This window comes from Lutra lutra, chromosome 4 (assembly GCF_902655055.1).
Source record: "Lutra lutra chromosome 4, mLutLut1.2, whole genome shotgun sequence".
Lineage (NCBI taxonomy): Eukaryota > Metazoa > Chordata > Mammalia > Carnivora > Mustelidae > Lutra > Lutra lutra.
The window spans coordinates 180,467,628-180,484,291 of record NC_062281.1 but is presented as its reverse complement, the minus strand read 5'-3'; positions in this window follow the sequence as shown (position 1 = coordinate 180,484,291).

Here is a 16,664-nt window from a genome sequence, read left to right as displayed (position 1 = left end):
AAAAGAAAGAAAGGAAGGAAGGAAGGAAGAAAGAAAGAAAAAAACAAGGTTAAAAGAGAATAGTAAAAATAGTTAATAATTCAAGTCAGCATTTATGGATGCTGATTCTGTTCTGTTTTAGGTGCTTTCCCTGCATTAACTCATTAATCTTCATCACAACCCATGATGTTAGTATTATTATTACTCCCATTTTACAGATGCAGAAACTGGGGTTCAAAGAAGTCAGGTATGTTGCTCAAGGTCACCCAGTGTGGGAAGGACAAGCCAAATTGACGGCAGAGCCTTTGCTTTCTGCCATTTATTTATTTCTTTTTTTTTTTTTTTAAGATTTTATTTATTTATTTGACAGACAGAGATCACAAGTAGGCAGAGAGGCAGGCAGAGAGAGAGAGAGAGAGGAAAGCAGGCTCCCCGCTGAGCAGAGAGCCCGATGTGGGACTCGATCCCAGGACCCTGAGATCATGACCTGAGCCGAAGGCAGCAGCTTAACCCACTGAGCCACCCAGGCGCCCCTGCCATTTATTTATTTCTTTAAGTAAACTCTACACCCAACGTGGGGCCTGAACTCACAACCCCAAGATCAAGAGTTGCGTGCTCTACCGATGGAGTCAGCCAGGTGCCCTGCTTTTTGCCATTTAGAATGGAACAGAATAGAACTCAAGACCGCAGTATCAGGGTTGTGATTTCGAGCCCCACATTGGGTGTAGAGACTACTTAAAAATAAAATCTTTTTTTTAAAATGTGTTTTGTTTTGTTTTTTAAGATTTTATTTAGGGGCACCTGGGTGGCTCAGTGGGTTAAAGCCTCTGCCCTCGGCTCAGGTCGTGATCCCAGGGTCCTGGGATCAAGCCCCGCATCTGGCTCTCTGCTCAGCAGGGAGCCTGCTTCCCTCTCTCTCTGCCTGCCTCTCTGCCTACTTGTGATCTCTGTCTGTCAAATAAATAAAATAAAATCTTAAAAAAAAGATTTTATTTATTTGTTTGACAGAGAGAACAAGAGAGCACAAGCAGTGGGAGTAGTAGAGGGAGAGAGAGAAGCAGGCTCGGCTGAGCAGGAGCCCAATGTGGGGCTTGATCCCAAGACCCTGAGATCATGACCTGAGCCGAAGGCAGATGTTTAACCATCTGAGCCACCCCGGTGCCCCTAAAAATAAAATCTTAAAAAAAAAAACAAGAAGAAGAAGAAAGAGGAGGAGGAGGAGGGGAAGAAGAAAACAACTCCAGTCTGGTTTACTGAAGTTCTGGTGTGTGAGGATAAGGAAAAGCAGCAGTCAGTTAAGATGACAAGTCCAAAGTAATTTTTTAGCATCTCACCATTTCTGAACCTCTCTGCAAGGAGGTCACACCTGTCATCTTCATGAGAGTACGGAGAGTCACCATGACAACCATATCTGTCTTACCTTTAGCATGAACTATCATATATGAAAATATTTTTACATTTATAAAAGGATTTCAATTTAATGTTTTAAATAGGTAACACATCTGACCCAAAATTCAGAAAGCATGCAGGTGAAAAGCCTCCTTCTCAACCCCATTCCTGCCATCCCCCATCCTGCCAGTCTTGCTCATTTTTTCAAGGGGAAGGGAAGAACTGATACCTCTTGAAATTAGAAAGTGTATGCTTAATTTGTTCTGAAGTCATGAGGCATAAAGCCTACCTTACTCTGGTTGATTTCTTCAGGTCAGTCTCTGCCTGATTTCCTGTACCCTTTCATGCACCATTGCTTCCTGCAGGTGATGGTTGGTCCCTCAGGGAAATGGTTGGTCCCTTCTCCCTCCAAACTTTCCCCCGAGGAATCCCCACCAGCATCCCCCCTACACTCCTGACCACCTTCCCTCCCACCTCCAGGCCCAGCTTATTCCTCATACCCCGGAGCCTGCAGAGCCTGTAAATGCCAGAGAACATCTCATCGTCTCACCGCAGCTGATAGGATGAAGGTGGATCCCGAGGTCACACCTGGGTGGCCTCAGGCCAAATCTAGCTTGTGCGGAAAAAAATTTTTTTTTCAGTCTTACCAGGTGATTACAAGATTGGAAAATTTCACCTGAAACTCTAACGTTCCAGCTTTATTTGAAACACTGGTAGATCCAGAGTGCCTGTGTGGTTCAGTTGGCTAAGCATCCACCTCCTGATCTCAGCTCAGATCTGTCTCAGGGTCATAGAGTTCAAGCCCCAGATGGGTAGACCCAACCATACCGAACCTGGGTTCACGCGTGATGAAATCAGCCGGGGCTTTAGAAGGAGTATGTGCGGTCTGGATTGTTGTGGTTCCCACCACCCCTGCTGGTTAATGTGGCCAGCAGGTTAATGGCCTCTCCAAAGATGTCTGCATCCTCAGTCCCGGAACCTGAGCATAGGCCTTGTTTCCTGGCAGGTGGAAATGGAGGATGCAGAAGGTCACTAATCAGCTGATCTTAAAATAGGAAGTGTATCCCAGATTATTTTGTTGGGTGCAGTATAATCCCAGGCGTCCTTACAAATGGAAGAGGGAGGCAGAAGAGGAGAGTCAGATAGAGAGATGACTATGGAAACGGGGTCAGAGAGGTACCATGTTGCTGGCTTTGAAAATGGAGGAAAGGGGCGCCTGGGTGGCTCAGTGGGTTAAGCCTCTGCCTTTGGCTCAGGTCATGATCTCAGGGTCCTGGGATTGAGTCCTGAGTCAGGCTCTCTGCTCAGCAGGGAGCCTGCTTCCCCTTCTCTCTGCCTGCCTCTCTGCCTACTTGTGATCTCTCTATCTGTCAAATAAATAAATAAAATCTTAAAAAAAAAGAAAAAGAAAATGGAGGAAAGGACCATGAAGCAAGGAATGTCAGCAGCTTCTAGAAAGTGGAAAAGGCAAGGAAATGGATCCTTTCCTAGAGCCTTCAGAAGGAAACACTGAACCTGCCAACACCTTGATTTTAGCTCAGTGAGATCTGGGCTTGAGAGAGTGGGGCACAGCTGGTGAGAACTGTTGTAAGCGCGTAAGTCACGTAGCTTAAAAGTCTTGATCTGTGGCATCTGTGGTAAGCGATGGGCTTATAAGGTGGATCCCAGGCTGAGGGGAGACGTCAGTGCCTGGTTTCCATCCCAGAGTCCAGTGCTCGCTGAGAGAGTTGGGCTGAGCAGGTAGAGTTTGGGGGCCACACAAGGCCAGCGACCTGGTAGGGCTCAGCAACCAGCACCCAAGAGACTGATCCTTGACTGAAGACAGCATTAGAGGGTCAGAGTGGAAAAGCAGGGGCGGGTGCCTGCGTGGCTCCGTTGGTTAAGTGTCTGCCTTCAGCTCAGGTATGATCCTGGGGTCCTGGGATGGAGTCCTGCATCTGGCTCCTTGCTCAGTGGGGACTCTGCTTCTCCCTCTCCCTCTGCCCCTTCCCCTGCCTTGTGGTCTCTATCTCTCTGTCAAATAAATAAATAAATAAATAAATAAAATTTTTAAAAAAAGATTTATTTTTTTGAGAGAGAGAGAGAGAGACACAGCAAGAGAGGGAACATAGGCAGGGGCAGTAGGAGAGGGAGAAGCAGGCCTGCCGCCCAGCAGGAGCCTGATGCTTCGAGGCTCAATCCCAGGACCCTGGGATCACGACCCAGGCCGAAGGCAGATGCTCATCGGTGGACCCACCCAGGCGCCCCAATAAATAACATCTTTAAAAACAAAACAAAACACAAAAAACAAAGTGGCAAAGCAGGGACTGGGCTCCAGGCAGGGTGAAAGGGCTGTTGGAGCAGAAGGCGGGAAGATGGGGAGCAGGTGCTCACGTCGGGTGCAAGCTGGGGCAGGGTGCGGGGTTGGTGCTGGTGGGTGTGGGCACGACCAGTGGGTCAGGATTCCTGTGGGGAGTGGCAGGCCGCCTCGCCGGGAAGGAACTCATCGATCAATTTCTCATGAGCGATTACTGATGGCTCATAGTGGCTCGCTGTGTCAGACTTGCCCAAGATATTCATGTTTAACAGTGCATGTCATTTTAACATAAAAAGATGAAGTTGCATTTAAGGTAGCCGTTGTGGGAAGGAAACCCTCACGGCCACGAGGATGTAAGATGTCACCTGGACAGCCACGTGCGTCATCTGCTCTCTAAGCCTGGAACCCACAGAAGGTCTCTCATCTTCTAGCCCCCGTGCCCTTTAATGATCCCTAGATTTTGTTATAATTCTTCCACGTATTTTCTGTGTGTGTTAGACCAGGGTACTTATTTTCATTATTATTATCTTTTTTAGCAACAAGTCATATAATACTTAATATGTGCCAGGCACTGTCCTAAGTGATTTACAAATATTAACTTTGCTAATCATCGTAACGAGTGCTGCCAGCTCCCTCCTATAGATGTGGGCAAATGAGGCACAGAGAGGTCGAGGAATTTGCCCAAGATTCCATGAGTGGCTGTACTTCCTGAGCCTCAGCTTTCTCAGCTGTTACCCTGAATTAACAGATTCTAGGGTCCTCCCCAGAGCAGTGCTTCCCGGCCCTGGCGCTGTTGACCTTGGCTGCCGGGGCCCGTCTTGTGCCTTGCAGGATCTGAGCGACATCCCTGGCGTCTACCTGAGAGATGCGTAGCAAACCCCCTTCCTGGCTGTGGTGAACACACAAGGTCTTCCTCCCTTGCCCAATGTCCTCTGGGGTCAAAATCAATCCTGGTTCAGAACCACTGCTCTAAAAGGACCTGGGGAAGATTAAGCAGGGTCGTGCATGTAGAATGCCTTCACACATCCGTTCCCTTCTCTGAGCCTTCTAAACCTATGCCCTTTGAATGCCCTTTGAGTTGTAACTCTTCACAACTCTCTTTCTCTTTCTGTTCCTTTAGTGATCTCGAATATGTGGCCCCTCCACGTGAACCATGTGCATGTGAGCTTCTTGCAAACCCGAAGCTGGTCCCAGGAGTCAGACCTACGTTCTAGTCCCCTCTGTTCCATTGATGTGCTGTGTGGCCTTGGCTGAAGCCCTCTCCCTCCCTGAGCCTCAGTTTCCCCACGTGTACCCGGAGGGGCTTGACCTAAAAGCTTTCCAAAAGATCTCACTGCAGAAATCAGCGACTGAATGATTCATGCCAAATGCCAGCAAATTCCCCCTCCCAGAGTCCGAATTATTCCAGAGACTTAGTCATCCCAGAGTTTGAACTTTCTCGCAAAAACCATCTGAAAAACTCTTCCAGCTTAAAAAAAAAAAGAAAGAAAGAAAGAAAGAAAAGCTATTAAAAGAAAGTAAAAGTTTCAAAACCAAATCCTGAGCAAACAACCCCGAAAACAATACATACACACGCTCACAGCACCCAAAGTAACGCCAAGAACAGGATATGAAACCTTGCAGGCCGGCACTAAGAAATGATTCACAGGCTTTTTGAGATGCTTCTATTTCAAGGCACGATCCGCCCACTGGATCGGGCGGCTCCAAAAACAAAATAAACCTTAAAGAAGCTACGGTTTCTTATCTCAACACACAGTTGGCCTCGCCAGCATTGCCAGATCTCAAGGGCTCCAGCCAGAAGACAAAGTTAAGTCCTGTGAATTCCCTTTCTGTTCTGTTTCGAGTCTCAAGCTGCTGGCTTGTTTAAAGAAAGTTTTTTGCATCCACCTTTGGTTGGCTGAGCTTAAAGCAACACCGCCTTAACTGATGTGAGTTCCTACGTTTAGTTTAGCAAGGCCTCTGTGTGACTCTGTCCTGCCAGATCCTGTGCTGGTCGTTCCAGCAGCTGTCGCCAACTAAACAATCCTGCCTGGCTTGGGGATTGTGCGTATCGATATTAGACTTGCCCCAGGCCAGGAAACATTACTTTTAGCACGCCATCCAAAGCTCCATGCTCTTAGGTAAAATAGAAGTATAGAAGTATTTACTCACTGAATGAAATGCTGATTGAGTGCCCACTGAGGTAGACACCGGGATTGCACCGGGCTACGAGGAAGCCTCTGCCTTCAAGGAGCCTTGCTGAGTAAGAAAGGCACTCGGGTTAAATATAGTAGAAAAGAATGGAACTAATCCCTACAGGAAATGCCCTGCAGAAAAGGCGATACTAACGTTGGAGCAAAATTTAAAGAAATGCAAACACTTGTGATATGGTTAAGGACATTCTTATCCTTGATTGCCGCTTTTAGATTTAGAACATTTCTTTCACTGGTGCTCCGGGGTTACACCCCACCCAAAAGCCCAGAATGCTGCAGAAAGGGTCTAGTTCAAATCTTCTTTTCTCACTAACTCCTCTCCCAGCCCAACCTTACATCCATGCCATCATGGCTTCACACAGTCTTCCCTCCTCCCCCTCTTAACTGTCCTCCAGGGTCTGATTCCAAGCCCATTTTCCCCCAGGAAGCCTTTGCAGACCTCCTGGCCGTGTCCCCACTATTCCTAAATACACAGATCTCGTGCTCTTTTCTTGGCTTTTAGCCTGTCCTGCCTTGTGACCTCTCTTGTATTTCTGTCCTGAACTTTTACCTAACTTGTGAATTAGGAAAAGAGGATAAGGACCGACATTAAGTGATTTTGGTACCGGGCGTCTTGTTGGCCCCTTACTATATACTGGCAGCCTGGCACATAGAAAATGTTCAGGAGGGGCGCCTGGGTGGCTCAGTGGGTTAAGCCTCTGCCTTCAGCTCAGGTCATGATCTCAGGGCCCTGGGATTGAGCCCCGCATAGGGCTCTCTGCTCAGCGGGGCGCCTGCTTCCTCCTGACTCTCTGCCTGCCTCTCTGCCTACTTGTGATCTCTCTCTCTGTCAAATAAATAAATAAAATCTTTTAAAAAAAAAGAAAAAGAAAAAGAAAATGTTCAGGAAATATTCATCAGCTGAATGCTTCAGTGGTTTCACTTAAATACAGTGATAACTGTGAAGCAAATGCTACTGGTATGCCCATTTTACAAATGAGGAAACTGAGGCACAGACAGGTTAGAGCCTGGAACTGTGGTCTTTCTGCCTCCAAAACTCTAGTTCAGGCTCATTCAGTTCTGTGTTGCTTTTCTTCAGGTATATATACATTTCCCACCCTAAGAATCTTGTACATGGTCTTTAATAAATTTCTATGGATTGATAGGACACATCCCATGCTCCCTTCTTCATCCTGTCCCAGACATTATTACTTGCTCTCTTTTGTGGTTCACAGCCTTTATTTCTATTCTTAGTTTGAAAACCATCCCACTGTTACCTGTGTCTGTTTGTCTCTCCCCCTAGACCAGAGATACGTCTGCTGAGCCCAGGCCTGGCACATGGTTTGTGCTCGATGAAGGTTTGCTGAACCAAACAGTGACAGAGTGTGTTGAATTCTGTCCCCCTAAAAAAGTATGTCCAAGTTCTACCCCTGGTACCTGCGAATGTAATCCTCGTTGGAAATAGGGTATTTATAAATGTAATTAAGGATCTCAAAAGGAGATCAGCCTATACGCAGGGTAGGCGTTAAATCCAAGTCCTGGAGTCCTTGTACAAGAAAAGAGTGATTTGAGACACAGAGACACAGAGAGATGGCTTGGTGAAGACCCAGCAAAGATTGGGGTGACGGTGACAAGAAGCGTAGAGGACTGGGGGCGGCGGCTGCTGGCTGGAAGCGAGGATTCTTTTGCAGAGCTCCAGAGGAAACCAACCGTGCTGACACCTTACTTTAGGACTGCCGGCCTCCAGAACTGTGAGCGACTCCGTGCCTCTGGTGTTAAGCCACCAGCTTTGTGGTAGTTCAGAAGGCAAGCTGTAGGAGACTGATGCGGCATGTGAGCAGGGGGACAATCCCGGCTGAGAGATTCAGGGGTGAAGGGAAGCAGCCGTGACTCTGGGGTCTCACAGGCCTAGCTTGGGCACCTCCCTATTCTAGGGTGTCCACGGATGTTCCCCTGCTCCTCCAAGCTTCGGTTTCCTTCTGTGCAAAATGGAGTCATCTTTACAGCTAACATCTTTGTTTTTTCCATTTTATTTTCTCATCATGATTAAGTGTACTCTTTCTTAGATAGCTAACATCTGTAGAAAGGGCCAGGCAGTGTGGTAAGACCTTTCCAGGCATCCTAAGAAGGCCTGGGTCAAAGGCCAGGAACACTCGTTAAGAAAAGAAAACCGAGTTAGAAATGTACAATCTCACCTCGCCCTGTGTGAGAACTCTCCACCCTGCATTGTCCTGCCTTGAATCTGACAATGTGATCGTTCACGGAGAGAGCCTGGGCCGAGTCAGACGGGACCAGCTTCAGATCTGGACTCTGGTGTTCGTCTGGTGCGGTCTCTCTTGTCCCTCTGAGCCTCAGGCTCAGCATCCGTAAAATGGGGATGGTACCAGACCCTACTTCATAACATGTGTGTGACGACTGGGAACACACGTGCTGTAAGGGCAGTGCCATTCTGGTGCACAGTAGGTCCTTAATGAGAGGAAGCGGCCGCTGCTGCCGAAGATGATGGCTCGGGAGGGGACAGTCCAGAGCAGCGAGCGAGTGAGAAAAGCCCGCAACAGCTGGTGGCTGATTTTCCCAGAGGGGGCCTGAGGGACAGCGAGGGCCTCTCGGGCAGCTGCTTCCTGGGGTTGTGATGTCACCAGCCCATCCAGGAGGCCACAGTACCAGTGCCTGTCACTGCCTCCCAGCTGGCCGGCTCCGCTTCCTGCGCCCTGAGCCTGCCCTTGCCTTCTTTCTCATGACCCTTGGGAGGCAGCTGGACTGAAGCTCAAGGAACAGCTCCCATCTGCAAATTGGGAGAGCAGGGGCCCCTCGCCACTCCCCAGGGCTTCCGCACCTTGGAGGGACCCTAGAGTGTGACTCTTGTCCAGTGGTTTTCAAACCAGATTCCTCCAAGTCTTGGGATCCTGTGGAAGTGCCTCAGGGACCACTGAGAGTGGGGAGGGGGCAGCTTGGTGGAAGCAAGGGACACACTAAGCAGGCCAGGTTCTCAAGCCACCCCCCCACCCCTTGGAACAGCCCCACTTTTATCTTGTTTACATATTAGATCTACTTAAAAACTTTAATTTCTGAAGAAAAGATTTTACGACAAAAGAACGTTAAAAAAACCTTTGAGCCTTTATGGTGTGCGAATTGTACCTCAGTTTAAAAGAAACCAAAAAGTTGGGGCACCTGGGTGGCTCAGTGGGTTAAGCCGTTGCCTTCGGCTCAGGTCATGATCCCAGGTCCTGGGTTCGAGCCCCACATCAGGCTCTCTGCTCAGCAGGGAGCCTGCTTCCTCCTCTCTCTCTGCCTGCCTCTCTGCCTACTTGTGATTTCTCTCTGTCAAATAAATAAATAAAAAAATCTTAAAAAAAAAAAAGAAAAGAAAAGAAACCAAAAAGCAAACCCTCCAACCTCTTCTGCCCTTTTGGTTTTCTAGATGGGAGAGTGAGGCGAAGTGAGGAAGAGCAGCCCCTTCCCGGTCTCCCCGTGAATCAGGGCTAGAACTGGGAGCCGGGCCTCCTGTTACACCCAAATGCTGCCTCTCCAGGCCACAGCTCAGATGCACAGCGGGGCTAGTCCAGTGACCCCCACAGGCATGCTTGAGGCCTCCCAGGCAACCGTCCTGCTTGAGAACCACTATGACCTTCCTCCCAGAAGACAACTCCAGGGAAGAGGGAATTGGTTTGTTGTTCTCTGAACTAACGTTTTTTAAGCACCTACTATGTGCCAGGCATTGTACTTGGCTTTGGGAATCCAGGAGGGACCAGGATGCCAGACTCCCTCTCTTCTGGAAACTTAACATTTGTATGGGAGGGGCAGATCATAAAAAAGAGAGCAAATCCATCAATGGGAAAATGTCAGGGTGAGTTCTCTGGTGGAAATAGAAGGGGCGAGGAGGTAGAGACAGAGCGCACGTGTTTCTAACCAGATCGGACAGTTGGACGGGATCCTAAAGAGGCAATATTTGAACGGAGCCCCCAGAGAGGTGAGAACCGAGAGGATTCACACTAAGTGATCCTGGGTGATTGCCAAGTGTGCAATGTGAATGCCAGAGAGCAGCAGGAAGGGAGAAAAACGGGTTACCTGAGTGTCCGCCTCAGCACAGTTTGGTTATGACTGTAAGTAGACAAAGGCGATGTTCACATGTTTGCGTGTTTGTTTCCTCACCTGCGTTCGCGGATGGCACCGACGCTTCACAGTTCGCGCACCCTTGGAACCCGCCGTGTCCTCTTCTCAGCATGTAGGTGTCTTGCTCTGTTTAATCCTCCCGGTCAAGGAGGGGCTATCATTTCCACTATTCTACCAACAAGGAAACCGAGGCTCAGAGAGGTGAAGGGACTTGCCTGAAATCACACAGCCAGAAGGTTGTAGAGCAGGAGCTTGAATCCAGTCATCCTGGGGTCTACGGCTTTAACCATGGCCCAACTTGGCCTAATTCACTGTCTGCCCACACAGTAGGTGCTCAACTAAATGCATGTCTGCTTGTGTTTGGGGAGACAGAGCTCTGATCAGCTGTGTAGCCGTTCCAGACCCTCGGCATGACTGCCCCTTGAGGGGCACCCGAGGACTTGTGCTTACCTTTCCCTGCCTTGCTCCCACCAACCTTCCAAAATAAATCCCTGATGTCCCAAGGGGGACGAAAATGAATGTGCTGGCAGGAGTCACGACAGCGTCTGCAATCCTGTTCGTGGATTGTGAAACTAGACAAGTTCTGAGACCATGACTCACCAATGTTACGTCAAGAAGGAAATTGCAGACAAGTAATCGCTAGGAACACCGCTTCGCGGAGCCTCCTTCCCTGGCTGTGTCACCCCGGGCCCCTGACCCTATGTTTTAGTCACGGCAGGCATCTGGAATACAGATGGGAGCCCCGTTTCTCTTCCCCCACGCCCAGGGCACCCTCCTCCCAGGTCCTCTGTCTCTCTGAGAGTTGGGTTTTGCACTCCCCAAGCTGCCCCATGATCCTCCTGGACTTTTCGTAGATGATGGTTCCTGTGGAGAGGTCTGGGTTCAAATCCTGGCTCAGTCACTTAGCAGCTGAGTGCCTTTGGCAAGTTTCTGGACCCCAGCATCCTTACTCAGGGGTTAACTAGGACAACAGATGCCCGTCTCCTAAGGCTTCAAGAGGGTAGTGTCCTTGTGTCTGTGTTCATTGCTGTATCTGCTTCCAATGGTACGACATCAATGACTAAATATTTGCTGAATGAATGAAAGTTCTAATATAGGACCTGGAGGTATAGTAGGTACTTAGTATCCGGTGGCTGTTATTATTAATACTAATTCCTAAAGGAAAGCCTACTGAGCAGCTGACCTCAGAATCCTTCTGTTCAGCCTGTATCTCTCTCGGGATCAGTGAAGATGCTGGTGTGTCTGTCGGTCCTAGAGTCCCAGAGCCTGGACACCTGGGCTGGTAAGAAGGGGGCTGGGCAGACAAGACCCAGATCTTACAAAACTTGGAAAGGAGATTGGGGCACCAAGGATACAGGGACCTTCTTTCTGCAGCAGGTGTGACAGACAGAGAGAGCACCTTGATAAAAATTAGGAAACTGGCCCCTTGCATCAGCCAAGGTTCCCATAGGAAACAGATGGCCGGCCAGGAGGGGCAAAGGAAGAGAGAGTTTGTGAAGGACCTTAATCTCTAAAGGGGTTGGTAGGGTTAAGGGAGGGAGGGGCACCCAGGTCCAGCCCCGATCGGAAGAGCTGGCCTCTGCTAGCCTGGCCAGGGGTGGCTTCGGGAAAGGAGCTGTGGCCTGGGGCAGAAGAACTCTGCACAGTCAACCCAGACAATGGGGAGGAGGAGCCCAGGGCAATAGATCCCCTCCATTCCTACCCTCCATTCCTTTCCTCACTAGTGTCTCCCTGAAGCTTCCATTGGCCAAACACACGTGGAAGCCAGAGGAAAGCAGGGGCCCTTCCCTGGGTGGAGGAGGGATGGTGGGTCTGGAGGCACACTTGTGGAGAACACACAGCATGCCTCTTTGTGTGTTTTGTTTTGTTTTGCTTTGGTTTTTAGCATATCTGTGAACGGGGGACTTTGCATACAGTACTTTATTCTTGTGTGTACTACATATATGCTCGTAATTGCTCTAGGAGGTGAGGAAACCAAAATTCAAAGAGACAAAGTGAGTTGCCCCACCTTCTGACTCCAAAACCATGATCTCTCTTTCCTTCCTTCCTTCCTTCCTTCCTACCTTCCTTCCTTCCTTCTACTTGATTTTTTTTTAAAGATTTTATTCATTTATTTGACAGAGAGAGAAATCACAAGTAGGCAGAGAGGCAGGCAGAGAAAGAGGGAGAAGCAGGCTCCCCACTGAGCAGAGAGCCCAATGCAGGACTCCATTCTTGAGATCATGACCTGAGCGGAAGGCAGAGGCTTAACCCACTGAGCCACCCAGACACCCCTCTTCTTGATGTTTTAATGAAGTCTTTTTTTTTTTAAAGATTTTATTTATTTATTTGACAGAGAGAGATCACAAGTAGGCAGAGAGGCAGGCAGAGAGAGAGAGGGGGAAGCAAGCTCCCCGCTGAGCAGAGAGCCCGATGCGGGGTTCGATCCCAGGACCCTGTGATCATGATTTGAGCTGAAGGCAGAGGCTTAACCCTCTGAGCCACCCAGGCACCCCAATGAAGTCTTTAGAGTGGGATGGGAGATAGGGAGATATTTAAATATCTTAAAAGCCAAAGAGATGCAAAGCACAGCCTCACCTGGATGGGCCAGTGTCACCAGAGCTTCGTGGCCCGGCGTGTCTGGACACGGTGCAGCCCTGTGTAGGCTGAGGAGGGGATGCCCCACGGCCGACCTCACCCACAGGAGTCCCAGCAGCGAAGCTTCAGGAAGGCCATTGCTTGCCAGCGGCAAGGTTAACATTATCAATAGATTACTGGTTTATTGCAAAAGGATATGATTCCAGCACAGCCAGATGGAAGAGATGTGTGGGGCGAGGTATGTGAGAAGGCGCACAGAGCTTTTGTGTCCTCTCCGGCCCAGAAGTTCCTCGTGTTCTGTCCATGGGACATGATTCTGATGACAGAGCTCACACTGACTTTCTGGCTGATATGCTCGACTTTCCAGGGGACATCTCTCTTGACCGGGTGATGCTCTTTCCAATGAAAGACTGTTCAGGGCAATGAGGAGCCTTGGAAGGGCGTTCAGCTTTGCCTAGAGTGGGCCAGGAAGTGAGGCAAGGCAGTGAGTGGGATGGGCAGGGGCGAGGCTGCCAGGTGGCGGGTGGCGGCTAGCTCTCTCCCCCGCACCACCCTCCAGCCACACACGCCTTTCTTCCTGAGCTCTACCGCGCGGTGACCTTCAAAGGTGAAGGTACATCACAATCACCTGGATGACTTGCTAAAAACCCAGCTTGCTGGCTTCTACCCCCAGAAGGGTCCGGTAGATCTGGGGGGGTGGGTCCCAAGAATTTGCATTTTATTTGTTGGTTTGTTTAGTCTTAAGTCATCTCTACACCCAACGTGGGGCTCGAACTCACAACTCCAAGATCAAGAGTCACATGCCCTTCTGACGGAGCCAGCCAGAAGCTCCAGAGTTTACATTTGAGACTAATTCCCAGAGGGTGCTGCTAGTTGGGGAACCCCACCTGGAAAACTCCTATAACATTCCTGTCCATTCTCCCCTTAAGGCCTTTGCACCTGCTCTCTCCTCTCCTGGGGATGCTCTCCCTTAGACTTTTGCCACTTCCTCAGAGAAGCCTTCCTTGACCACTCATGGTAGAGTAGCCACTCAATCACTGTCTTCTTGCCTGTTTTGTTTTTTTTACAGCCGATGGTCATATTTAGAAATTATCTTGTTACTATATTCGTTGACTTCTTTATTGGTTATCTGTTTGCCTCTATGAGAACGTAAACTCCGGGACGCAGACGCCTATCCCTAGGGGCACAGGTCAGTGCTTGACACAGCAGTAGCTACAGAGGAAATTGTTTATGAAGTCGAAAGCAGGGAGGGTGGGCTTCTGCAGCCCGGGGGGACCAGCGGGGGCTGGGTTTTCTGGCAGTGGAGGCCCTGGTGACAGGCATCAGAACGGAAAGCTGTTTGAATATCGAACGGAACAGCTGACATAGGTTAGAAAAAGTCATCCCATTTTGGGGGAAGGGACATGGTGGGGTGAGACAGAGTTTAAGATAGGTGACCTTTCAAGCAGATGTGGGAGGAAGGAAGAGCCCACTGACATCACAGCTGAGAGGCCCAGAGCTCCGTTGTGGCCCAGGGGCCAGGGCCACCAGAATAGGCCCCTGGCTTGAGTCACTCCCACCTGTGAGGCCGGAGACCAGGCCAAGCCTGGAGGTGGGGGTGGGGGTGGGGGTGTGGTCCTGGGGAAGTGGCGGGGAAGGGAGGGGTTCCCAGTGCTGCCTGACCTGGGTCCTTCTTCTTTCTTTCGTTAGCCCTCCGGATCACTTACCCATTGCATTGTGGAGGCCTGGCTGAGACACAGGTCCTCAGTTTCCTCATCTGGAAAGTTGGGGCTGGGAGGAAGGATCCAGGCCAGGCTTCTCTCCCTGTGCCACAGGTGACCTCACCCCAGCTTTTCACCTCCACTCCCTGCACTCATATGTGCCTGAAGCTCTGGAACCAGTCCTGCCTGAGGCCTCCATTCAAGCTCTTTGTCTGCTACCCTCTACGTGCACCTGAGTGTGCACGCACACACACACACACACAAGCACACTCACATGTGCATGGCCCTCTTCTCCTGAGCCGATGCTCTCCCTCCTCCATGTTCAAGGTGCTGGGTGCAAACAGGACAATAGCATGGGCTTTCGAGCCTGACAAAGCTGGTCCCAGACCAGGCTGTCCCTGATCCCCCCGTGAATCTTCACTCCTCTGACCTCAGGTTTCCTTCCTATAGAGTGAGTACATCCACCGCTTCTCGGGCTTTTGGCTAAGATCAAGTGTATCTACCTTCTAGATTGTGGTGAGGATAAAAAAAAAAGCCAATTATGAAAGCGGCTTTCTTTTGTCCCCCTTTTCCATTTTTTTTTTATTGTGGCAAAATACATAAACATAAAATGTACTTTTTTTTTTTTAAAGATTTTATGTATTTATTTGACAGAGATCACAAGTAGGAAGGAAGAGAGAGAGGTAGAAGCAGGCTCCCCACTGAGCAGAGAGCCTGATGTGGGGCTCGATCCCAGGACCTTGGGATCACGACCCTAGCCGAAGGCAGAGGATTTAGCCCATTGAGACACGCAGGCGCCCCATAAAATGTACTATCTTAAACATTTTTCAGTGCACGGCTCAGTGGTGTTCCAGACCTTCATCGTGTGCAGCTCTCACCACCATCCATCTCCAGACCTTTTCATCTCGTGAACCTGAAACTCTGTCTCTGCCCGGCTCCCCCACAGCCCCTGGCACCCTCCATTTGCCTTTCTCCCTCTCTCTTTTTTTAAAGATATTATTTATTTAAGATTTTTATTTATTTATTTGAGAGAGAGAGAGTGAGAGAGAGCATGAGAGGGGAGAAAGTCAGAGGGAGAAGCAGACTCCCCGTGGATCTGGGATCCCGATGAGGGACTCTATCCGAGGACTCTGGAATCATGAGCTGAGCTGAAGGCAGTTGCTTAACCAACTGAGCCACCCAGGCGCCCTAAAGATATTATTTTCAAGTCATCTCTACACCCAACACCCCTCCATTCAAACTTTTAGCTCTCTGGATTGGACCACGCTAAGTACACCTTGTAAGTGGGATCACACTGGGACACCTGCCCAGCCCAGTCAGCGGAGCATGCAACTCTTGACCTCGAGGATGTGTGTTCGAGCCCCAAGTTGGGTAGAGAGATGACTTAAAAGTAAAATCTTTAAAATAAATAACTGGGATCACACAGTATTTGCCTTTCTGTGACTGATTTTTTTCACTCTGTGTTATATCCTCAAGGTTCATCCATGTTGTAGCATGTCAGAATTTCTCTCCTTGTTAAGGCTGAATTATAGTTTGTTGTACGTATATATCACCTTTTGTCTATCCATTCACCTGTTGATGGACGTTGGGGTTGCTTCCATGTTTCACCTATTTATTTATTATTTATTTAGCTATTATTATAAGGCTGCTATAAACACTGGTTAAAACATCTCTCTTCGGGACCCTGCTTTCCATTCTTTTAGGCATGCATCCAGAAGTGGAACTGCTAGATCATGTGGTAATTGAATTTTTAAAAGAATTGTCAGCCCAATGTTTGTACCCCTTCACATTTACCAACAGGTCCTTCGCCTTTTTCGCCTTCCCTAGTTCCAACTCCTGCTGCCCTGCCGTCTTTCAAAATTTCTTAACATGATGAATTCCAGTAGCATGGACAAGTCAGTCCTTGGGCTAGACCATCATAAAGCTCTTGACCCCAGCCTGGCTGAGAGCACGGACTCCCCAGCTTCTGGCTCAGAGCCGGTAGCAGAGAAGGTCTACCGAACACCTACTATGCACCAAGGTCCCCGCTAGGTACTTGACATGCACCAGTCCCTTCATCCCCATCATTGTGCAGCTGTGTTAGTGTGCCCACCAGGAGAGCAAGCCTTGGGAAATGTCCTGACTTGCCCAAGCAAAGACTTGGTGAGCAATGAAGCTGGAGAAGTGGGAAGGGCTCAGTGTATGGAGGCTCTGGAATATATTTTATCTTGAGGGCAATAGGGAGCCACTGCAGGTTTTAGACAGGGAGACAGCATGATCAGATGTGGGCTGAAAGCTGAGCAAGGTTAAGATAGGTAGGGAGGAAAGGAGAAGGATGATCATGTGATTTCTGCTTCCCAGAGCAGGAAGAAGGGAGGCTTTACCTTGGTCAAGAGGGAAGGGGATGCAGGACAGATGGGAACAGAGCTGGCACATGTGACCTAGAATGAGCCATTTGAG